General features: G+C 44.5%; 2 long non-coding RNA genes across 2 annotated transcripts; both read left to right on the forward strand.

The window, feature by feature from the left end:
• Positions 1-1,878: 1,878 nt before the first annotated feature.
• On the forward strand, positions 1,879-3,531 carry LOC123147655 (uncharacterized). Its single transcript, XR_006473375.1, has 3 exons — positions 1,879-2,987; positions 3,236-3,337; positions 3,419-3,531. It is a non-coding gene; the product is annotated as an uncharacterized lncRNA (long non-coding RNA).
• A 1,372-nt stretch (positions 3,532-4,903) lies between these two features.
• LOC123148853 (uncharacterized) lies at positions 4,904-6,078 on the forward strand. Its single transcript, XR_006474196.1, has 3 exons — positions 4,904-5,143; positions 5,332-5,399; positions 5,733-6,078. It is a non-coding gene; the product is annotated as an uncharacterized lncRNA (long non-coding RNA).
• Positions 6,079-26,147: the final 20,069 nt, after the last annotated feature.

A 26,147-nucleotide genomic window follows, 5' to 3' on the forward strand; every position in this document is an offset into this window, starting at 1 on the left:
GTACGCACTCGGCAATGCCACAGCGCACACCCGCGCATGACACATCTGTCATCTAGCAAACAAGTCGGCAACAGCTGCGTGTGCACGCAGTTCATCCACCGTCTGATTTTGTGAGTGTTTAATTTTGATTTATTCGAATTGTTAGTCGAGAATAGAGAGTTATCTTCATTCCCTATTTTTGTTTTGATTAATCTACTCTGTAGCATCCATGCAATTTTGAGCGTGGTTTGCATTGGCTCGCTGTAAAACTTGTGAAGAAGTGCAAGGAAATCAGGTGAATTTTATGCATCTAAATTCCTGGATTATGAACATTCAAATTTGGAAGATTTTCCATCATGGAGGAACAATATTTAAATGATTGCTTGGTTACTTTTCTCGAGTGTAAATTCTTCATGCCCATGTTGAAAAGGAGTGACCGTAGAGTTACATTTTTTTTACTCCACATACCCATGTTGAAAATCCTGGCTCTGCCACTGCCAGGAGGAGCAACACATCGATCACCTTCTTGTTTGATGTGCGTTCGCTCGATCGGTCTGTCACGCTCTGCTCATAGTGTATGGTATGGCGGGTGAGACCACAACATCGCAGGATGCACTCTTGCAATGAGGAACATCTCATAGCTTTCCTACTCAGTCCAGAAAGGGGTTCGACAACATACTGTTATTGGCACTTTGGGAGCTTTGGAAGCATCGAAATGCAATTGTCTTCGACATGGCTTCTCCCTCTGTGTCGGAATTAATTGCATGAATTCTCAAGGAGGTTGGAAGGTGGACAATGACGGGTTTGCTAAGGTCTAATCTACAAGCGTTTAGCGCGGATCTAGCTAGGTGGATTAGGCGTGAGTAGTCTTGTGTGCAGCAGGGCTGCGGACCAGTTTGTAAAACGGTGGATGGTTCCTTGTACGGTTGTACCCTTTCTTCTCCGAATGCAAGATACACATGATTGTGTGCATTTTAGAAAAAAAATATGTACACCTTTTTGTTACTATAATAACAACTAGCTAGGTGTCATGCACAATTACGTGTAGAACATCACTACTTATATCTATTTCACACACATATTAAAAATAGAGTTAATACAGTTTTATCCCAAAATGAGCCGAGGTGAGAGAAATCACCCCAAAAATTAGAAATGGTGAACTTTTTACTCCTAACTTAAAGATTTCCAGATGAAAGTATGTTGCTAGATTGAATTATGGTATTATTACTTAGGTTCTTAAGACCATGGATGCTAAACAAATTTAGACCTATCATCCTATTAAATGTGAGCTTTAAAATTATTACTAAAGTCCTAATGAACAAACTTAGCAAAGTGGTGATCCCTGTCATATCTCATATTCAGACTGCTCTGGTGAAAGACAAACCCAATATATTATGGAGGGGGTGGTAGTCTTACATTAAGCCTTGAATATTATACATCATAGATAACATAATGCCCTTCTCTTCAAATCTAACTTCGGAAAAGCTTATGATAAAATCAAATGGGCCTTTTGTGCATCAGATGTTGAAGCTCAAAGGGTTTGATGATGTGTGGTGTGAAGGGGGGACATGTGCAAATTAGACTGAATGCTAACATTGGGCCTTATTTTAAAGCTCATAAAGGATTTTGAGATAAGGAGATGCCTTCACACCTTTATTGTTTGATGATCTGACTACTGATGCTTTGGGAATTATTATGGGTAAAGTTAAAGAAAATGTTTTGTTAAATGGGTGTTAGAAGACTCTTTATAAAAAGGGTGAATATGATGCCATATGCCGATCATACTACATCTCTGTTGCGAGATCATGAGAATAGTGCTATAATTTTGAAAATTATTTCCTGTGCATTTGAACAAATGCCAAGAGATCTTCCTTTTTGCCAATGCTGTGAAAAAAGCCAATCTATATCATGAAATCTCTCCCTGTGAATTAGATGTTGATCCCCTAAAATATCCGGGTATACCTATTTCTAATGTGAGAACTAGAAACAAACACTCGAATGGGGGGATAGAGTAAATAGAGAAGAGGTGTGGGCGCTGCTAAGGAAAATTATTGAATATGGCTGGTAGGGTTACTCTGGTTCAGGCATTCTTGACAAACGTCCTTGTCTTTATGATGTCCTTCTATGCAACTCCTATCAGGGAGAAAAGAGTTTTTTATAGGGCTATGTTTGTGTCGAAGGCTGAAGAAGACCAAAAAATAATATCATTTGGTGAAATTGAAAACCTGCTGCCAACCCAAAGACCAGGGGGGTTATCTATTTTAATGTAGAACTTATGAATAAATCTATCATGACCAAATAGATCTGAAAACTAGAAACTGGATTTGAGCTATGGGAAGAGGTTCTTATAAATAAATATGTTGAAGGGAAATGCATTCTCACATCAAGCGTAATGTTTGAGATTACCATTTTTGGCCTAGCATTTTGAAAGTTAAAGATCTATTTAATCAACATTGTAAAAAGGTGATTAGACATGAGGAAATACAAGATCCTTGGAAAGATTGCTGGGTGGGGGATAAACCTCTGAAACTCTCAAATCCCAGGTTGCATAATCTAAGTATGATCATAATATTTCTGTGACTGAGGTTATTAATAAAGCATGGGAGCGATTTACTTTTAGAAGAACTCTTGTGGGAAAAACCCTGGAGTTCTGGAACAATTTGAAATTAAGATGTGATGATGTTAGAAAGTTAGGAGGAAAAGATAAAAGCAAATGGATGCTCATTGCTGATAGAAAGTTCACTATTAGACCTCTTTATAAATATTGGATTAAACAACTTGTGGTTTTCCTTAGAAATTTCTACGGAATATCAAAGTCTGACTATTTAAGTGTGATTTTTTTGTATTTCTTCACTCAAATCACCAGGCACACATACACATGGAAGATTGCTAATGCATTTTGTTATAGTGATTTTCTTGTTTCATTGTAGCAGGCAAACTGCATTGCTGATATTACCCCAAACAAAATACTTTTGGTGGATCAACTAGGTGTTGAATCTGGAAATCAGGTACACACGACTCCAGTTTTTTGTTTTAGTTAAATGCGTTGAAGAGTAAAGATGTAAACCAGCCAACTAGGCATACCTATACAATCACCATAGCATGTCTTATATCCATAACTATATTACGGATTCAGATATCAAGTATGTATCAGGTAGCAGATCAGTTATTTGTCTTTGATACTCTATCCCAAACATAGTCTCACTTCACGTTATGAAGCCCTAATGGCGGCGGCAACACTCCTCTTGTCAAGCAGGCCGTACCCTTGTGTGTCACATGCTTGTGCCTGATGCTACAGGAGATGAGACATCGGCTGGGATAAAGAAGCTGTGTTTGGCTGGCTGAGAGGGTCGATGAGGTTGTTTTGCAGTTTATTGGTAGTTTCATAGAAACATGAGTTACTTCTTGTTGGTCACTGACTCCTATTTCATTGTTTCAGCTACAAAGTCAGTTGTTGAATTGCTACCTACCTCAAATATGAGGTCATATATCTTCTTCTAAATGCATGATTTCCTTGTATGGATACAGTAGAGAACACTGCAGATTCATAGGTAAATTTTGACGAGGCTTTGTATTTCAATCTGGTCAATTGTTTTCCCATTCTATACATGATGATGCCCGCGTATCTCTGTGATACTATTTTTTGTGTCACTACAGTGATTCTAACACACGGATGATAATTGGTATATGTATTTTGGTATGGTCGTCATTACAAGACACCCAAACCATAGTGTCAATCTATAATTTTTCACCGGTTTCCTAGATTTAGACTATTTCCTGAGAAATGATCTTGTAATCTTACTAATGAGAAGTTATTTCCATTTTAGGGTAAAGCGAACCGGCAGCGTAAAAATGATCTCTATGGAACTATCACCATATAGGAGATTTGATATGATTAGCGCAGCTGGACAGAATCTGAATTGTTCATTTGAGCAACCATTGCTCCGTTGTACGGCGGCAAAATGATTGATGAACTTCTCGTGAAGTGATGCATTTCTGAAATGGTGAAACCTCTTGCATTACCCGAATAGCTGATCACATCACTTCTAGCATAGGTACAGCGGTCTTGTGGATGGCGTCACAGCATGGCTCGATTGCGGCGGCGCGGTTTGGTTCGATGGTCGGGCGAGGTCGTTGGGAAAGGAGGCGGACACGGGGAAGGCGGCGCGCTTAGTGCCGCTTGACCACGTCATCTCCGCTGATGCCAATGAGCTCAGCCTCGGTGGCAGCGGGCTCCTGGCCATAGCCATTGACCACCTCGAGCGGGAGCCTACCGCAGCGGCCGACATGTGAGGTATGTTGTTTGGTACTAGCTCTTTGTTCTCAACATCCGGCTGCATCTGTTGCACACGTTATCTCCAAATACCGGTGTGAAAATGGTTTTCTAGATATGATCATTATGGTTCTCCAAACACAACCCATTGACTGATATTATAGTTTTTGTGGGCTTGTTCTTTATGAGAAAATAATTGTACACATAGCAATGTAGTTAGAAGCAGGCCACTCTTCTACGGCAGTTTTGGGTGTTGGGATTGCTTCGAGTGCTAAAGGAGGATGGACTTGATGGTGCTAGATCTAGCAAGAAAGAGATCATTGGGTAATCTCCAACAGTGCAGAGTTCCTACTTTTGTGCTCTGCAGCGACATCGAGATCCTTTGATTAATTCGCCATTCTCCTGCAGAAGGCTTAGGTTTATCTATGTTAGCACATAAAATTCTCACCCGCATCTTGTATGCCATGTGATGATTTAGTCCAGTGCTGTTAACTGGGTTACTAATATGGTTCTAAGGTGATATGATGTGCTGGTGTTTGGTTTGTGATTAACATTTCATGTGAGTTAAATTGTGAAACAGCGAGACACTGAAATTGTACTTATATGTCCCTAATGTTGAGTTGCCCTTACTGCTCTTGAAGGACTGGACAAGTGAGCATGAAAGTTTTGAAATATTTGGCTTTTTTATGGCAACCATTTTGTATTGTTCTGACCGTGAGTGTATTTAATCTTGTGGCCTAAGACTTTTAAGTTGATGTTACCCATTGACGGCATGCTGAGATCATTTGGATATATCTGGATGACGCACATAGTATATTCCTTCGCAGGTTCTTGAGGACCACCTGAAGAATTTTAAAGTCTTGGAGGGGAAGACGACGCCACCCAGCATTGGTAATATCTGGATGACGCATTAAAAAATATATCAGATCTACTTCTTTGATCTTCTCTAATGTTTTTCTTCGCTGCTTAAATAGCTAGATCTCTGTGTGTTGTAGGCTTGTAGCTTTGTAGTTCCGAATTCATAACCATTTCATATTTGGCTGTGAATAGTTACAACTATTTGTGGACCCATTACTCAGGCAAGGCCGCCGCTGTCGCTCGCATCGTTACACCAACTACAAACACTGGATATGGATATGTTGACAAGGTTGGCTTCATTGCACTTGTTGTTCATTAATTTAATACATATTAGAAAAATATATTTCAAGGCCATATGTCACTCAGAGCTGCCTCTATTGAAATGGTGATTATACTGTAAATTCATCAAGATAGTTCGTGTTTTTCAGCATAGCTAAATTCAAACTTTCTTGGCTTTGTGTTCCTGCTTTATGTCTAGATTTTCCTTTGTCCGCACCTTTTATTCTAGTAGTAGTATTTTTTATAGTTATACAACTATTTCATTACATCGAAATTTATTGAAGAAATATGCCCGTTCAAAATTTCAAATACAAGTGAGTTTAATATGCTATACTATGCATAGGTTGCAGAATGCATGACTGTACAAGTAGGTGTCATTAACTTTCTATTGGAGACACATGGAGGAACTAGCTTGCAAGGACATGCAACATGGTATGTTCTGATTCCTTATTTGCATATTCGGTTCTTCCTTTTCTGATGACAAATAGTGGTAAACCTTTTTATTTTGTCTTCAAACATGCCTACATAGTTTGATGTTAGTTATCCAAAAGGCTCCAAGTCAATTCACATTGTTCCAATGGACATCGTGGCACTAGTAGAAAAAGGGTCAAATGTGCAACACATTAGTCCCGGTTTGTAACAGAACCGACACTAATGTGTCCATTAGTGCCAGTTCCAACGACTAGGCGGGAGGAGCTCTTTAGTACCGGTTCGTGGCGAATCTTTAGCACCGGTTCGTGCCATGAACCGGTACTAATGAGAGTGGTGGCAGGATGTTGTCAGAGTGGGGCCCCTACAACACCTTTACTACCGGTTCGTGCCACGAACCGGTACTAAAGGTCGTCCTATATAAACCCTTCGTCCACCAGCACTCTGTTCTTCCCCCTTTCCCCTCTCCCTCTCCTCTGTTCTTCCCTTCTTCCTCTCGAGTTCATCACAAAATTTGCCCCAAATTTGTCAAGATTTGCAGGCCCCCATCCATTCAAATAATCACAAAGGTTAGCAACTTTGTCCTTTCATCTCTCATTGCTAGATTAGCTCTTGCATTGGTTTATATAGTGATTAATTGTGGGTTTTAGTAATTTGGGAGGAATTATATGTGGTAGTATTTGATTTATATGCAAATTGAGGTCAAAATAACACTTAGTTTGCATATGTAGGTGTGGTTTACTTAGTGCCTTCTAAATCTCCGTCGTAACCACCCTCGATCGCCCGCACCGTCCCGTCGCCGGCACCATCTTGTGGTGAGCCTCTTGTTCATGAAATTTTATACAAAAAATTGATGTTTGTGATTTGGATATATAGTTACTCGTATAATTATCTTACCCGTACGTTGTTTGTTATACATAGTGCCATGGTTTGATATCCGTCCCCGTCGGCCCTCGCCCTTGTTATGATTCGGATGTGGTATATTCGCTTTTAAAACTATTTGTTGCATTTCGTGTTTATGAAAAATTATGCCCATCAAGCTGACATAGATATTTGTATGTAGGAGGTAGTTGAACCGGAAATTCCAACCGACCCTATTGTCGAGAGGTTAAATTTAGTGGAAAGAGAAAACGAGGATTTGAAAGAAAAATTGAAAAGAATTGAGGGGGAGAAGATGGAATTGGAGTTGCATGTTGCCGATGTCGTCGATGATCACAAGATTAAGATGGAGAAAATGCGCTTGGAGATTAGAAAGATTAGAAAATATGCCATTCATAGTGAGGCTTGGTATCATTATGCTGTTGGATCAATTGCTACCTTAGTTGCGATCTTGATCGCATTTGTTGTTGCATTTAAATTCTTTAGCTAGAGAGTTATTTGTTTGTTGCATTTAAGTGTTGTATGAACTTTATGTATTGTATTAATTTGGTGTTTTCGATGCTGTGTATTGAAGATGAGCCGACAATGGATGTACGATGACCGATGCCCTCCCGAGTTCATTAATGGCGTGCATACTTTTCTGCTTGCGGCTGAGGCAAACAAGCGGGCGGATGGTTTTATGCCTTGTCCATGTGCTGGCTGTAAGAATGGTCACAATTACTCTACGTCGAGAACCATTCACGTCCATCTCTTTGAGTCTGGTTTCGTGCCCCACTATGATGTTTGGACCAAGCATGGAGAAAGAGGGGTTATAATGAAAGACAATGAAGAAGAAGAAGAGGACGACGACAACTATCCTGGCCATGGGTTCCCTGAATACGATGATACAACAATGAGGGAAGAAGCTGAGCCAGTAATGCGGGAAGAAGCTGAGCCGGCAATGCGGGAAGAAGCTGAAGAAGAGGCATCGGATGAGCCCGTTGATGATCTAGGTCGGGCCATTGCTGATGCAAAGAGAAACTGCGCAAGTGATTTGGAGAAGAAGAAGTTGCAGCGCATGTTAGAGGATCACAAAAAATTATTGTACCCGAATTGCGTAGGTGACAAGAAAAATCTGGGCACCACACTAGAATTGCTACAATGGAAGGCAGAGAATGGTATATCTGACAAGGGATTTGGAAAGTTGCTGGTAATGATAAAGAATATGCTTCCAAAGGACAACGAATTGCCCGAGAGTACGTACGAAGCAAAGAAGGCTGTCTGCCCTCCAGGGTTAGAGGTGCAGAAGATACATGCATGCCCTAATGATTGCATCCTCTACCGCAGTGAGTACGATGATTTGAACGCTTGCCCGGTATGCGGTGCATTGCGCTATAAGATCAGCCGCTATGATCCTGGTGATGTCGAGGGCGAGCGCCCCAGGAAGAAGATTCCTGCCAAGGTGATGTGGTATGCTCCTATAATACCACGGTTGAAACGTTTGTTCCAAAACAGAGAGCATGCCAAGGCGATGCAATGGCACGGAGAAGACCGTAAGAAAGACGGAAAGTTGAGAGTACCCGCTGACGGGTCGCAGTGGAGAAAAATTGAAAGAAAGTACGGGAAGGAGTTTGCAGATGACGCAAGGAACGTATGGTTTGGTCTAAGCGCAGATGGCATTAATCCTTTTGGGGAGCAGTGCAGCAACCATAGCAGCTGGCCTGTGACTCTATGTTTGTATAACCTTCCTCCTTGGTTGTGCATGAAGCGGAAGTTCATTATGATGCCAGTGCTCATCCAAGGCCCTAAGCAACCCGGCAACGACATTGATGTGTACCTAAGGCCATTAGTTGAAGAACTCTTACAACTGTGGAATGGAACAGGTGTACGTGTGTGGGATGAGCACATGGGGGAAGAATTTGACCTAAAGGTGTTGTTGTTCGTGACCATCAATGATTGGCCTGCTCTCAGTAACCTTTCAAGACAGACAAACAAGAGATACCGCGCATGCATGCACTGTTTGGACAATACCGACATTATATATTTGGCTAATTGTAAGAATAATGTGTACCTGGGACATCGTCGATTTCTTTCGAGCAGGCATCCCGTAAGAAAGAAAGGCAAACATTTCAAAGGTGAGGAGGATCACCGGACGAAGCCTCGCCACCGTACTAGTGCTGATGTACATGATATGGTCAAAGATTTGAAGGTGGTCTTTGGAAAGGGTCCTGGTGGATAACCTGTTCCGAATGACGCTGACGGACGTGCACCCATGTGGAAGAAGAAATCTATATTTTGGGACCTGCCCTATTGGAAAGACCTAGAGGTCCGCTCCGCAATCGACGTGATGCATGTGACGAAGAATCTTTGTGTGACCCTGCTTGGCTTCTTGGGCGTGTATGGGAAGACAAAAGATACACCTGAGGCACGGGAGGACCAGCAACGTATGCACGGAAAAGACGGCATACATCAGGGTCATGCAAGCTACGCTCTTACCAAAGAAGAGAAGGAAATCTTCTTTGAATACCTGCTCAGTATTAAGGTATCGTCTGGCTTCTCGTTGAATATAAAGGGAATAATAAACATGGCAGAGAAAAAGTTTCAGAACCTAAAGTCTCATGACTGCCACGTGATTATGACGCAACTACTTCCGATTGCATTGAGGGGGCTTCTACCGGAAAACGTTCGATTAGCCATTGTGAAGCTATGTGCATTCCTCAATGCAATCTCTCAGAAGGTAATCGATCCAGAAATCATACCAAGGTTAGAGAATGATTTGGTGCAATATCTTGTCAGTTTCGAGTTGGTGTTCCCACCATCCTTCTTCAACATCATGACGCACGTCCTAGTTCACCTATGCGAAGAGATTAACGTTTTGGGTCCTGTATTTCTACACAATATGTTCCCCTTTGAGAGGTTCATGGGAGTCTTAAAGAAATATGTTCATAACCGCGCTAGGCCAGAAGGAAGCATCTCCAAGGGCCATGAAAATGAGGAGGTCATTGAGTTTTGTATTGACTTTATTCCTGACCTTAAGCCGATTGGTGTTCCTGAATCGCGGCATAAGGGCAGACTGGATGGAAAAGGCATGCTAGGAGGGGAACAAATAATATGTATGGACGGACATTCTCTCATTGAAGCACACTACACAGTTCTATAGAATTCCACCTTGGTGGCTCCGTATATGGATGAACACAAGAACTTGCTACGCTCCAAACACCCGGAGTGGTTTGATGACTAGATTACACGTGAACAAACCAGGAGTTTCGCCAGCTGGTTGCAGACACGTACCATGCATGAAGCCTCTATTGAAGATGACCTGTACTTGCTGTCCTAGTTACCATCTTAGAATATAATGACTTTCAAAGGGTACGAGATAAATGGTAATACATTTTACACGATCGCCCAAGATAAGAAGAGAACCAACCAAAACAGTGGTGTCCGCTTTGATGAAGAAACCAAGACGGGAAAGGAAACATATTATGGCTATATACATGACATATGGGAACTTGACTATCGACGTGGTTTGAAGGTCCCTTTGTTTCGGTGCAAATGGGTTAATATGACACGAGGCGGGGTAACGGAAGACCCGCAGTACGGAATGACAATAGTGGATCTCAGCAATCTTGCGTATGTAGACGAACCATTCGTCCTAGCCAATGATGTGGCACATGTTTTCTATGTGAAGGACATGTCTACCAAGCCGAAAAAAAGAAAAGATAAGGAAGCGACTGCATCGTACGATGAGCCAAAGCGGCACATAATTCTTTCTGGGAAGAGAAACATCGTGGAAGTGGATGACAAGACAAACATGTCAGGAGATTATGAAAAGTTTGATGAAATTGCTCCATTCACAATGAATATTGACCCGAGCATCCCGTTAAATGATGAAGATTTTCCATGGTTACGGCGCAAAGGGACACACGCGAAGAAAAAGTTTCACAACCAAAGATCTGGGATGTGATCGGCTTCACTATCATCACTTTCTTCTGTGTTTCACACCCAGGAGGGAATCTCTGTAATAGTTATGATAGTTATGTGTTTTGGTATTTGAAATACGAAGAAATTTTATGTGCAAACAAATTCTTTCATGTCTTTATTGATTTTTTCAGCTAAAAAGGCATTTCATTTTTAAAATAACCTAAGCATTACCAAATTGAATATAATGATAAAATACACTAATATTAAACATAATAAAAAGAATCACTGAAAAATGTATTTTTAAAGTTAAGTTATTCACAAACTAGTGATTCACACAAATTTCAAATAATTCAAAATTTAAACTATTCAAATTTAAAAACTACCGGCACTAACTGAAAGTTTCTAAAAACTATCAAAAATATTCACAAAGAAACTCTAAATACAGCAAAAAACAACTAAAAATAAATAAAACAAAATAAATAAAGCAGAAAAGAAAAAACTAAATGAAAAAAAGCCCACCTACAGGGCCACAGCGGCCTGCATACGACTAGAAACCCAACCTGTTGTTGGGCCAGGATGCAGACCCGCAAGCCCAATAGGCCCCACAGGGCAGAGTAGCAGAGGTAGGCCTAGAAGGCCTGCTTTAGAGAGGAGCTCGAGACAGCAGCGACGGCGGGGCTTATAAGCAGGTGCGCGTGCCCTTCGGCTAGCGAGGTGGGACTAAACTTCTGCGCCCCTCGCCTGGCAGCGCACCCCCTTTAGTACCGGGTCGTGGCATCAACCGATACTAAATAGGGGGTCTTTAGTACCGGTTGGAGCCACCACCCGGTACTAAAGGCCTGCCCTTCCCGCCGCTTGGCCTGGACAAAACAGGCCTTTAGTATCGGTTGGTGGCTCCAACCGGTACTAAAGGTGCCTTCTATATATACATCACTTCGAAAAATTTCATTCTTCCTCTGTTTCCACATTGAAGCACTGCCCGCCCCAATCTATCGACGCCATCGCCGCCCCCGTCGCGCGCCGCCCTTGTCGCGCGCCGTTGCCCTCGCCGCCCCCATCCCCGTCGCCGCCCCCGTCCCCGTCGCCGCCCCGGGCCCGTCCCCGTCGCGCTGTCCCCGCGTCGCCGCCCCCGTCATGCCCCGGCCCGTCGCCGCCCCCGGCCGTGGCCTCGCCGTCGACGTCGCCCCGCTGTGAGCTCTCCCCCTCTAACGCCTCTCCCTCGCCCCCGGCGGTCACCATGGGCGCCGCCCCTCCCCGAGCCCATACACACACAAGCATGATGAACACACACACATACACATTTCCTTAAGTTAATTAGTATATACGTATTTTGTATGTTTAATCAGTTTAGATTTTTTAGATTATTATTTTTTCACTAGTATATATGTATGAATGCATGTTAGATGGATATAATTAGTGTTTAATTAGTATGGATTTTTTTATATAATGTTGTTTTTCTGTTTTTTAATGGATGTATAGAAGTTGTTTTTTCTGTTTTTAGTGTTAGATGCTTAATTAGTATGAAATAGCATATAGAATTTTGACATATGCAATGATAGCATAATTAGTGTTACATTTGCATATAGTATTTGTTGTCGATGATGCCCAGCCCGCATCCTCGCCGTCGACCCGTTCGCGACGACGTCCTGCTTCATAGGACCCATGTCCGGGACTGGGCTCCGCCGGGCTGGCACTGGGAGGTGCTACCTTCAGGGGCGCGACGCTTGCTGAGGAACCCGGCCCCGGGTCCCATCCTCGACCCTCATCTCCTTTGGTGGCTTTCGTGTGGGCCACTTTCGGTGCGGAGGGAGCCGGCCCCGCCGGAGGTGGTACGTCACCGTGTGAGGGAGGAGGACGAGCACATCCATCGCTACATGGCTGCTATGGACGTCAAGTTCTCCAATACCTGGCAGGTTCTTTGGGGAGATCACCCGAGCTATGATCCAGTGATGGTTCCTTCACTTTGGTTGTCCACCGCCTAGATTACTCTCTAGTATTCGATCTTTATTAGCTAGCTAGCTAGCTAGTGATGAATTCGATATATAATATTCAAGATTATATATATTATTCGAGACGATGTATTCGAGATTATATCTATTATTCGAGACAACGTATTCGAGATTATATTCGATGATGCTTATTATGTACTATGATTGATTCAGTTTTTCCTTATTAATTGATTGCATCCATGCATTGTAATTTGAATATATTTCTTTTGGATTAGTTAAATAAAACCTAGGCGGACAATACCAGGAGAGAGGGAGAAGAGGCCCTGTTCAATATTATACGCAATCCTCGCAGGCCAGATGATGATCAGAATGAAGAAGATTATGACGGCTCCGAATATCTAAACAACACTGGGGAGAGTGATATGATATTCGATCATGACGACCGAATTGCTGAAGTCATGAACTATGAACATGACGAAGAAAATGTTGATCTTGAAACAACAAAGACCGGCGAGGTATATTTATATAAGCAGGCATCTGGTGATCATCACATGTTTTAAATGACTTGAAGATATATATTAACGAATCAATCTTTCTTCTTTCAGCCATCTGGATCGGGCAAATCTTCAGGCAGCAGGACAGTACGAGGCCCGAACAAAAAGTTGAAGGAGGGCGTAAAGTACAATATCGAGGCCATCAAACCTAATGGCGAACCATTAGCGCCTAAGAAGATTGCGGACAAGTTCATTCGTCAGTGCGGAGTTCTTGTGAAGGACCAACTCCCGATCTCCCTTCAAGAATGGAGAGAGCCAGCAAAGCCACGTCTAGATCTTACTTTTGTCGACGACAGACAGAAACTTCTGCTTTGGGAAACGCTCATGGAACATTTCACCCTACCAGATCATTTCACAGATGCAGATGTGGAGAAAGTCAAGGACGCTGCTCTTAGGAAGATGGCGGTTGCATTCAACAACCACAAGAATCATGTATGGGACAAGTACGTCAAGGGAGGAAGGAAGACTCCAGTATTCGAGGGAACACTAGAGAAGCAAAGTGCTCATTGGGACGATTTCGTGAAATTCAAGGATTCGGAATTATCTAAGGAACGGTCGAGAATAAACAAGGCCAATGCCGCAAAAAAGGATAAGTTCCATAAGCTGGGGCCAGGTGGCTATGCGGTAGGAATGCCTAAGTGGGATAAGTCTGAGAAAGAGATGGAGGATGCAGGTGTCACTCCAGAAACATTGAGCTGCCCCCCCAGGTGCAGGACTTGGTTCTATGCGCATGGGGGGAGTTGGACCCGAAGACAGGCAAAGTTTCGAAGAAGGCATGTCTGGACGGAGCCGAAGATAAGCTACTTGTTGCAATAGAAGAGGCTCGATCGGGGGTGTTCGAGCCCAACAAAGAGAACGCCGAGCTTAAGCGTGCCCTGGGAAATACTGAACACCCGGGAAGAACACGAGGCAAGGGCGCTATTCCATGGTATGAGGGGTTTTTGGATTGGAACGCCGACTAAAGAACTCGTGCGAGAAAGAAGATTGCGGAGGAGAAGAAGATGAAGATGGAGGAGGAGTAGAGGAAGCTGGACTATGAACGCCTTCAAGACCTAGAATCAGCACACACGGACTTGGCAGTCAAATTCCAGCGGCAGCAGGAGCAGATTGACTCACTTAGCCAGCAAAGGGGGTCTCAGCAGCTGCAGCAGCTAGCGGATGATCCAGCATTGAATAGCACCGTCCCATCCATGTCGAGAAGCAGCGTGGGTTCCACCCCGGGCGACGCATTGCTGGATAGCTACCCAATGGATGACATCATGGAGAACACTAACTGTGAGATACACTTCAAAATGAAGAACATATCCATGAAGGTGGCGGACGCCGTTGCTTTTACAAATCCCCCCGAGGCAACCTTCCAATGCAACCCGATTCCAGCGGGCTATGCTCGTGTCTTGGTTGATGAGGTGGTGGACCAATATTCGGGGCTAGAGCTTGACATTTCTGGAGGTGACGAGGAGCACACACTTGGAGAGGCCAACCATCGTATCATCCTTGGAGAAAGGATTGCATCATCTTTCGAAGGCCACCGACACCGCGTCATCCGACTCCTCGTCGAAGTCCGCCACCGAGTCAGCAGACTCCCGCTCCTCCAAGTCCACCAATGCGTCAGGCCACTCCTCCTCCAAGTCCGGCACAGCTTCAGGCCACTCCTCCTCCTCCAAGTCCGGCAAAGCGTCAGGCCACTCCTCCTCCAAGTCCGGCACAGCTTCAGGCCACTCCTCCTCCTCCAACTCAGCCACGTCAGTCGTCTTCGCCGCCTCAGCAATCATGGAAGAGAGCCGCCTCAGCTATGGTGCGTAGCGGTACAAGTCGAGGTAGTACTGGAGGTACAGGCAGAGGCAAGCGATTTCAATATGGTCCAAGCAGCCTCGCGCCTCTTCCGCAGAGGCCTTACGACAAGTCCGAGGAGGAAAACACATCCATATCGAAGGCCGAGGTGGAAGCCCATTTTGCACCGAAACCGCCACCGCTGCCAAGGGAGAAAGTGCCTGAGGAAAACATTGACCACTTCATTCGTATGGCTAGAGCACCAGCTCCCAAGCCTATTGACACAGACTATGAGCGCCACCTCAGGAAGTTAAATCGAGCACATCTACAGAAAGAGGCGAGCTCGAGCTCGAGCAAATCAGCTGGCAAAAGGAGCGGTAAAACCATTCCCCAGCTGGGAGAATAGGTGGCGCAATCAATCCCCCCGCTTGTTGTGCCAACAACACATGAGAGTACACGCGCACAATATTATTGTGGGCAAACCGTTAATGTTCCCGGGCTGGGCGATGTGGTAATAACCGAGGAGCATATTGAGCAGGCTAATAGGCTCATGATCACTGTTGGACAACTCCTCGATATCGAGCCCATGTCTCTGATTAGAGAGGAGGAAATAAAACAGAAATATGTCCGGGGCCAACCTTTGGTCGAGCCAGACGAGGTCAAGAAGCTCCCAACGAGAATGTATGAATTGCATCAATGGTACATGGACATTACCAAGATTTCCAATCGAGAGTCCCTCATGGTGAATGTTAAGAAGGATCATTACTACCATGAGAAAGCTGTGTCCGTTGAGTATTCAGAACTATTTCAGTTATACAATCAAGACGCACTCGACAAATCTATCGTCAGTTGCTATTGTCTGTAAGTGATTTCTTTCTGTAATTTAAGTCTCAAGCTAGCTTTAGTGATCATTTTGATCAATCATTACCTGTAATTATCCTCACTATATTCTTTTCTGTGGTATTATGCAGGATGAAGATTTATGAAATGAAAAAAGGTGGACGCTATGGCATTGGGTTCATTGACCCAAATACCATTAATGAATACACATGGAAATTAGATCCATATTATGAAAAAAGTGTAGAGGAAAGCATGCTAGAGTTCTTCAAGCGCCTCAATACCAATGAAGATATACTACTTCCTTACAACTTCGAGTGAGTCACACTGTCTTGTACTGCAAATTCTGTTTTTGCCTACTAGCTAGCTACATGTTTTGGCTTACATATGCCCGCTTAATTAAGACATGCAAACGTGTGTGCATGCAGATTTCACTGGATCTTGTTAATCATTAAAGTTGATGAAGGAACAGTTGAAATACTGGACTCACTACTTAAAAAAGCAAGTGACTACACCATCGTGAAGGGGATAGTCAACAGGTAATTTCAATCATTATTAACTATATCTCGGCCTATTTAATTAGTTCGTCATTTCCTGATAACAACTATTTAATAACCCATTTATTCATTTTCTTTGTCGGCGGGCAGGGCTTGGGCAAAGTTCATCAGCGTCACTCCAGGCCAATGGAAACGAAATCTGAAATGGTATCGACCCAAGGTAAGTAATTAAGTAGTACTAGCTAGCTGCCATCTCTTTAATTATCATGCTTGATTAATTATTATCTGATCAAATTCCATTCTCGTAAAGGCCCTGAAGCAGGCGCCGGGGAATAATCTGTGTGCATACTACGTTTGCGAGAACATTCGCATGATGGCGTCCGAAAGGAGCAGATCTCAAAGACAGGAGTGGGTACGTTTGTCAGAACACTATTCACAATTTTTACACCATTATCGATATCTAGTCACACAACTAATACACATGCATATTGATCTCCTTCTTAACAGTTCAAAGAGGTGCGGGAGCAGCTCCTAGCAGAGGACCGCATAGAAGCAATTCAAGAGGAAATAGCGGGATTTTTGCTCGACCAGGTCATAGATCCCAAAGGAGAATACTTTTACCCGCTACCGCCCCCATGAACCACTTCCAATTGTCATCGTGCTCCGAAGGCACCAATTAGGCTAATGCCACTGGCTCCGAAGGCACCAATTAGGAGAAATTGTATATAGCTACCTAATTGTATACATATATATTGTGTGTATATATGTGTGAATTAATGGTGGTTGTGAGACATTCGATGATATATATATATATATATATATATATATATATATATGATCGGTTCTACTAGAAATTCTATTTATATATATGCATAGCGTGTACAATATGTAGCATCGTAAAATACCAGCAAACGAAAAAGAATTAAATGGAAAACACAAAATTAAATGAAAAAGAAATCATAAACCCAACCCCCAAACCTTTTAATACCGGTTGGTGTCACCAACCGGTACTAAAGGGCTCCCTGCCCCCGGAGCTGGCTCGTGCCACGTGGTTGCGATTTAGCACCGGTTCGTGCTGAACTGGTACTAAAGGGGGAGGGACCTTTAGTGCCCACACTTTAGTGCCGGTTACCAAACCGGGACTAAAGGGCCTTACGAACCGGTGCTATTGCCCGGTTCTGCACTAGTGTTGTAATATTGGTGATTAAGTTGTCATGCTACCTATTCAAATATTTTTTCGACATCTTTAGACTGTGAATACATTCAGTTATAATCATTTTGATACTTTGCCAAATCAGGTAAACTACAATGGTGATATTAGCTCAAAATAATTCTGCTGGGAGATCAAATGAATGAGATTTTCGAGTAGGGATACTGTGTTCTCTTTGCGACACCAATGTATGTTAAATCTGAAGTACAGGTGCATATGAACTTGTATTATTGTGTTGAGCAATGTATCTTCGCCACGAGCTTTCATAATCAACAGGTTTAATGATTCAATTGAATAAGCTAGATGTGTCTACTGACAAAAGAAAGTTATGTGCTACTGGTCACCAAGAATGAAGACGGTGTTCCTGATTGTCGGTGTCAAAACCGGCGGATCTCGGGTAGGGGGTCCCGAACTGTGCGTCTAGGCCGGATGGTAACAGGAGGCAAGGGACACGAAGTTTTACCCAGGTTCGGGCCCTCTCGATGGAGGTAAAACCCTACGTCCTGCTTGATTAATATTGATGATATGGGTAGTACAAGAGTAGATCTACCACGAGATCAGAGAGGCTAAACCCTAGAAGCTAGCCTATGGTATGATTGTTGATGTGTCTGTTGTCCTACGGACTAAAACCCTCCGGTTTATATAGACACCGGATAGGGTTAGGGTTACATAGAGTCGGTTACAATGGTAGGAGATCTGAATATCCGTATCGCCAAGCCTTCCTTCCACGCCAAGGAAAGTCCCTTCTGGACACGGGATGAAGTCTTCAATCTTGTATCTTCATAGTCCTGGAGTCCGGCTGAAGGTATAGTCCGGCTATCCGAACACCTCCTAATCCAGGACTCCCTTAGTAGCCCCTGAACCAGGCTTCAATGACGACGAGTCCGGCGTGCAAATTGTCTTCGGCATTGCAAGGCGGGTTCCTCCTCCAAGTACTTCATAGAAGATTTTGAACACAAAGGTAGTGTCCGGCTCTGCAAAATAAGTTTCCACATATTGTCATAGAGAGAATTTACACAAATCTAATCTGCTAACGTATTCCATAGTGTGACATCACACCACGGCCAAGCTTTTATTCGAACCGTTTTACTGTCCCATCTCAGCGCGTTATGCGAGGTAGTTTCCTTGGCACGTCTTGTTAAAGCAGAGATCGTGTCCCCTTATTCCGGGATTCTCATCAATACGGGCATGGGTAACCCAACCGCGCCTAGGATTCCTAAATTATAGGCAAGTCCAAACGGACACGGAGAGGACGCTTGATATTCACCCTCTTTATAAAGGGACCAGGCTTTTATTTTTTCCTCTCATGCTCAATCGAATCCTTCCCCCACCTCAAGCTCAAGCGCCCGAAGTTCAGGTCAGGTGCTCCGAACCTTCAGTCATGTCCGAATCTAGCCTTCAAGGCCGATGGGTGCCTTCCTCCGTAACGGAAGAAGACATCAAAAAGTTGAGGGAGGCCAGATATCTGACCGCCGAGATTCTGCATCGGCTGCCTCCCCGGGGGCAGGCCGTCCCCTCCCCCCGAACCCAACGAGAGCGTCGTGTTCGTCTCCCACTTCCTCCGAGGTCTAGGCCTTGCATTGGATCCTTTTGTCAGGGGCTTGATGTTTTACTATGGGCTAGATTTCCATGATCTAGCTCCAGACTCCTTTCTTCATATCACGACATTTATCGTTGTGTGCGAGGCCTTCCTCCGGGTTACCCCTCACTTTGGCCTATGGCTCAAGACCTTTGAAGTAAAACCGAAGACGATCGAGGGGCAACATGTGGAGTGTGGAGGTGCCTCAATACGCAAGATGACGGGAGCCGCATGGCCCAAAGGTTCCATTCCAGAGGTGTCTGAATTGTGGCAATAGGAGTGGTTCTACATCACGGCTCCTAGAAGTGCCAAGTGGGCGGCCGCCCCTGTCTTCCGCCCGGGCCCTCCACCACAACTGATGTCATGGATTAGCAGAGGATTGAGCTGGGGTCTGGCCAAGGACGTGCCTATACTGCAAAGCCGCATTCAAGATCTCTTTGATGGAGATTTCAGTTTGGTTGCAGTAGCACAAGTTATGTTGGTTTGCCAAGTCCAGCCTTGCAAACGCCGGCCCCTTCGCTTATGGGAGTTCAATCCCGAGGGACCGTGTGTCATTCAAAATTTCCTCGGTTTGACGCACTAGGAGATGTACAAGTCATTCTGCGGACCTCAGGTGGAGTGTCCGGAAATCACCGAGGACGTGGGCCTGAGCAGTACCCGCACCGCTGAACAGGTAAGGAATCTTCCGACCGAACATACTGTCTCTCATTTTTATGAAGTTATTTTTGAGAGTTCGCCTTTTGATCAGGGCTGGCTAGCAAAGGCAAAGTTGATTCGGTGTTCGGCCCCCCTCCCCGAGGGGTTGGAAAATCCGGTATTGGAAAAGATGCTCCAGACCGCACCCTGCCCGGAGCCCTTAAAGGAAAATACTACGGAGGGTAATGCGGGCGGACGCGGGCCCTCAAAGCTGCCCATTCTAGCTGAGGGAGCGAGCGTCTCCATGAAGGAAGACTACCAGAAGAGGAAAAGAACTGCGCCCGGGGATTCGGAAGCCGAAACTTCCAAACGGGAGAAGAAGTCTCCCACAGAGGGTCCTACCTCGGGGGGCACCGTTGCCGCACAAAGTCCGCGAGGGGATCAATTGCCCCAAGAGTCATAAGTGACCCGAAATACTTTAATAGTACAGATATGCCATCTTTTTCTTCTGAGAAGATAACCACTGCATATATTTTTGCAGTTAGGTCCTTAGCCCCTCTCAAATGAGCTCATCTTCAGGGGTTCTTCTTCCAGAGATGATGGAGAGAGAAACGCCTCCTCTGGACTCCTCCGCTCCGGAAGCGGGCGACCCTAAAGTGTCGTCGCGGAGGGCCTCTCCGAGTCCGGTGAGGCCAGAAGATAATCCCATTGACCCCCGAAGCTCCCAGTGTCCGGCTCCCGAAGAGAGCAGACAAAAGAGTCTGGCACCGTCTAGTGTGCGATCGGATGTGCTGAGGAAGTTGGTGGGGCGAGCGGCCATCTCAGATGAACACCGTGTGCTGATGGATACGGTGATAGAGAGAATATTGTCCGCCGAAAGCGGATTGCATGAAGCTTTTATGAGTCTACTGACAGGTTTTGAGGTACGTAAAAGAATGTATGATAGTCCTGCACATGCTAGGTGTGCCCTTGTAGATAGTAGCCCCTGAGACTCTGGTTGTCGTCAGGAACGACGACGAATAGAAGATCATATTCCCAGGTAATAACTGTTGGAAATATGCCCTAGAGGCAATAATAAATTAGTTATTATATCATATTTCATTGTTCATGATAACCGTTTATTATCCATGCTAGAATTGTATTGATAGGAAACTCAGATACATGTGTGGATACATAGACAACACCATGTCCCTAGTAAGCCTCTAGTTGACTAGCTCGTTGATCAATAAGATGGTTACGGTTTCCTGACCATGGACATTGGATGTCGTTGATAACGGGATCACATCATTAGGAGAATGATGTGATGGACAAGACCCAATCCTAAGCCTAGCACAAGATCGTGTAGTTCGTTTGCTAAAGCTTTTCTAAATGTCAAGTATCATTTCCTTAGACCATGAGATTGTGCAACTCCCGGATACCGTAGGAGTGCTTTGGGTGTGCCAAACGTCACAATGTAACTGGGTGGCTATAAAGGTACACTACAGGTATCTCCGAAAGTGTCTGTTGGGTTGGCACGAATCGAGACTGGGATTTGTCACTCCGTGTAAATGGAGAGGTATCTTTGGGCCCACTCGGTAGGACATCATCATAATGTGCACAATGTGACCAAGGAGTTGATCACGGGATGATGTGTTACGGAACGAGTAAAGAGACTTACCGGTAACGAGATTGAACAAGGTATCAGATACCGACGACTGAATCTCGGGCAAGTATCGTACCGATGGACAAAGGGAATTGTATACGGGATTGATTGAATCCTTGACATCGTGGTTCATCCGATGAGATCATCGTGGAGCATGTGGGAGCCAACATGGGTATCTAGATCCCGCTGTTGGTTATTGACCGGAGAGTTGTCTCAGCCATGTCTGCATGACTCCCGAGCCCGTAGGGTCTACACACTTAAGGATTGATGACGCTAGGGTTATAGGGAATAGATATACATGGTTACTGAATGTTGTTCGGAGTCCCGGATGAGATCCTGGACGTCACGAGGAGTTCCGGAATGGTCCGTAGGTAAAGATTTATATATGGGAAGTCATCATACGGTCACCGGAATAATTCAGGGGTTACCGGTATTGTATCGGGACCACTGGAGGGGTTTCGGGGGTCCACCGGGAGGGTCCACCTGCCCCGGAGGGCCCTATGGGCTGTGTGTGAAGAGAGGACCAGCCCCTTAGTGGGCTGGGCGCCTCCCCCCTAGGGCCCATGCGCCTAGGGTTTGGGGGAACCCTAAAGGGGGGGCGCCCCCCTTGCCTTGTGGGGCAAGGCAACCCCCCTTGGCTTCCACCCCCTCCTCAGATTGGATCTGAGGGGGCCGACCCCCTCTCCCTTGCCCCTATATATATGTGGGAGGTGGGAGGGCAGCCACACCCAAGTCTTGGCGCAGCCCTCCCCCTCTCCCAAGTCCTCCTCTTCTCCCGAGGTGCTTGGCGAAGCCCTGCAGGATTGCCACGCTCCTCCTTCACCACCATGCCGTCGTGCTGCTGCTGGATGGAGTCTTCCCCAACCTCTCCTTCTCCCCTTGCTGGATCAAGGCGTAGGAGACGTCACCGGGCTGTACGTGTGTTGAACGCGGAGGTGCCGTCCGTTCGGCACTAGGATCATCGGTGATTTGGATCACGACGAGTACGACTCCATCAACCCCGTTCACTTGAACGCTTCCGCTTAGCGATCTACAAGGGTATGTAGATGCACTCTCCTTCCCCTTGTTGCTAGATTACTCCATAGACTGATCTTGGTGTTGCGTAGAAAATTTTGAATTTCTGCTACGATCCCCAACAGTGGTATCAGAGCCAGGTTTGTGCGTAGTTTCTTTGCACGAGTAGAACACAAAGCAGTTGTGGGCGTCGATATTGTCAATTTACTTGCCGTTACTAGTCTTATCTTGATTCAGCGGCATCGTGGGATGAAGTGACCCAGACCGACCTTACACGTACGCTTACGTGAGACTGGTTCCACCGACTGACATGCACTAGTTGCATAAGGTGGCTAGCGGGTGTCTGTCTCTCCCACTTTAGTCGGATCGGATTCGATGAAAAGGGTCCTTATGAAGGGTAAATAGAAATTGGCATATCACGTTGTGGTTTTTGCATAGGTAAGAAACGTTCTTGCTAGAAACCTATAGCAGCCACATAAAAAAACTTGCAACAACAATTAGAGGACGTCTAACTTGTTTTTGCAGCATATGCCTTGTGATGTGATATGGCCAAAAGGATGTGATGAATGATATATGTGATGTATGAGATTGATCATGTTCTTGTAATAGGAATCATGACCTGCATGTCGATGAATATGACAACCGGCAGGAGCCATAGGAGTTGTCTTAATTTATTTATGACCCGCGTGTCAACATAAACGTCATGTAATTACTTTACTTTATTGCTAAAGTGTTAGCCATAGTAGTAGAAGTAATAGATGACGAGACAACTTCAAGAAGACACGATGATGGAGATCATGATGATGGAGATATGGTGTCATGCCGGTGACAACAATGATCATGGAGCCCCGAAGATGGAGATCAAAAGGAGCAAAATGATATTGGCCATATCATGTCACTATTTGATTGCATCTGATGTTTATCATGTTTTACATCTTATTTGATTGGAACGATGGTAGCTTAAATAAGATGATCCCTCACTAAAATTTCAAGAAAAGTGTTCCCCCTAACTGTGCACCGTTGCGAAGGTCCGTTGTTTTGAAGCACCACGTGATGATCGGGTGTGATAGATTCTAACGTTCGAATACAACGGGTGTAAGCCAGATTTACACACGCAATACACTTAGGTTGACTTGACGAGCCTAGCATGTACAGACATGGCCTCGGAACACGGAAGACCGAAAGGTCGAGCATGAGTCGTATAGAAGATACGATCAACATGAAGATGTTCACCGATGTTGACTAGTCCATCTCACGTGATGATCGGACACGACCTAGTTGACTCGGTTCATGTTTCACTTAGATGACTAGAGGGATGTCTATCTGAGTGGGACTTCGTTAAATAATTTGATTAGATGAACTCAATTATCATGAACATAGTCTAAATTGTCTTTGCAAATATGTTGCAGATAAACAGCTCACGTTGTAGCTCCCTGTTTCAATACGTTCCTAGAGAAAGATTAAGTTGAAAGATATTGTAAGCAATGATGCGGACTAGGTCCATAGTCCGAGGAGTGTCCTCACTGCTACACAGACGGCTTACGTCTTTGATGCACTGCTCGATGTGCAAACCCCTACAACGTCGTTTCTGGATGTTGTGAACACCTGACAGACACATCCTGATGATTACTTGATAGTTTAGTGCACCATACTTTACAGCTTAGAATCGGGATTCCAATGACGTTTTGAACGCCATAGAACATATGAGATGTTCCAAGAGCTGAAATTGGGATTTCAGGCTCATGCCCGTGTTGAGAGGTATGAGACCTCTGACAAGTTCTTTTGCTAACAAGATGGAGGAGAATAGCTCAGCTAGTGAGCATGTGCTCAGAATGTCTGGGTGCTACAATCACTTAAATCAAGTGGGAGTTAAATTTCCACATAAGATAGTGATTGTTAGAGTTCTCTAGCCACTATCACTAAGCTACTAGATCTTCGTGATGAACTATGACATGCAAGGGATGGAGTTGATCCTGGAGCTGTTCGCGGTGCTTAAGACCGCAAAAGGTAGAAATCAAGAAGGAGCATCAAGTGTTGATGGTTTGACAAGACCACTGGTTTCAAGAAGGGCAAGGGCTAGAAAGGAAACTTCATGGATGGCAAACCAGTTGCCGCTCCAGTGAAGGAGCCCAAGGTTGAACCCAAACCCGAGACTAAATGCTTCTATTGTAAGGGGAACGGTCACTGGTAGCGGAATTACCCCAAATACATGGTAGATAAGAAGGCTGGCAACTTCAAAGTATATACATGTTATTAATGTGTACCTCACTAGTACTCCTGGTAGCACCTGGGTATTGGATACCGGTTCAGTTGCTATTATTGGTGACTTGAAGCAAAAGCTACGGACTAAACGGAGACTGGCTAAGGGCGAGGTGACGATGTGTGTTGGAAGTGTTTCCAAAGTTGATGAGATCACCATTGCACGCTCCATCTGCCTTCGGGATTAGTATTGAACCTAGATAAATGTTATCAGGTGTCTACGTTGAGCATGAATATGATTAGATCATGTTCATTGCAATACGGTCATTCATTTAAATTAGAGAATAATGGTTATTCTGTTTACATGAATGATACCTTTCACGGTCATGCACCCTATGTGAATGGTTCATTGAATCTCGATCGTGGTAATACACATGTTCACGCCAAAAGATGTAGAGTTAATAATGATAGTATCACTTTCTAGTGGCACTGCCGCTTAGGTCATATTGGCGTAAGATGCATGAAGAAACTCCATGTCGATGGATGTTTGGAGTCACTTGATTTTGAATCACTTGACACATGCGAGCCATGCCTGATGGGCAGGATGACTAAGACCCCGTTTTCAGGTACAATGAAACGGGCAAGTGACTTGTTGGAAATCATGCATGCTGATGCATGTGATCCAATGAGAATTGAAGCGTGCGGTGGATATCGCTATTTTCTCATCTTCACTGACGATTTGAGTAGATATAGGTATATTTACTTGATGAAACACAAGTCTGAAACGTTTGAAAAGTTCAAGCAATTTCAGAGTGAAGTTAAGAATCATCATAACAATAAGATCATGTTCCTACGATCTGATCAAAAGGGGATTTTCTGAGTTATGAGTTTGGCAATCACTTAAGACATTGTGGAATTGTTTCACAGTTGAAGCCACCTTGAACACCACAAGGTAATGGTGTGTCCGGACGTCGTCATCGAACCTTATGAGATATGGTGCGATCTATGATGTCTCTTACCAATCTACCGTTTTCATTTTGAGGTTATGCGTTAGAGACAGCTGCATTCACTTTATATAGGACACCATCTAAGTCCGTTGAGACGACGTCATATGAACATTGGTTTGGCAAGAAACCAAAGTTGTCGTTTCTTAATGTTTGGGGATGCGATGCTTAGGGCTTCAGCCGGAGAAGCTCGAACTCAAAGCGGACAAACACATCTTCATAGGATATCACTCTGTGTAAACGGAGAGGTATCTCTGGGCCCACTCGGTAGGACATCATCATAATGTGCACATTGTGACCAAGGAGTTGATCACGGGATGATGTGTTACGGAACGAGTAAAGAGACTTACCGGTAACGAGATTGAACAAGGTATCGGATACCGACGATCGAATCTCGGGCAAGTATCGTACCGATGGACAAAGGGAATTGTATACGGGATTGATTGAATCCTTGACATCGTGGTTCATCCGATGAGATCATCGTGGAGCATGTGGGAGCCAACATGGGTATCCAGATCCCGCTGTTGGTTATTGAACGGAGAGTTGTCTCGGCCATGTCTGCATGACTCCCGAGCCCGTAGGGTCTACACACTTAAGGTTCGATGACACTAGGGTTATAGGGAATAGATATACGTGGTTACCGAATGTTGTTCGGAGTC

The sequence above is a fragment of the Triticum aestivum genome, chromosome 7A, assembly GCF_018294505.1.
Source record: "Triticum aestivum cultivar Chinese Spring chromosome 7A, IWGSC CS RefSeq v2.1, whole genome shotgun sequence".
Classification (NCBI taxonomy): Eukaryota; Viridiplantae; Streptophyta; class Magnoliopsida; order Poales; family Poaceae; genus Triticum; species Triticum aestivum.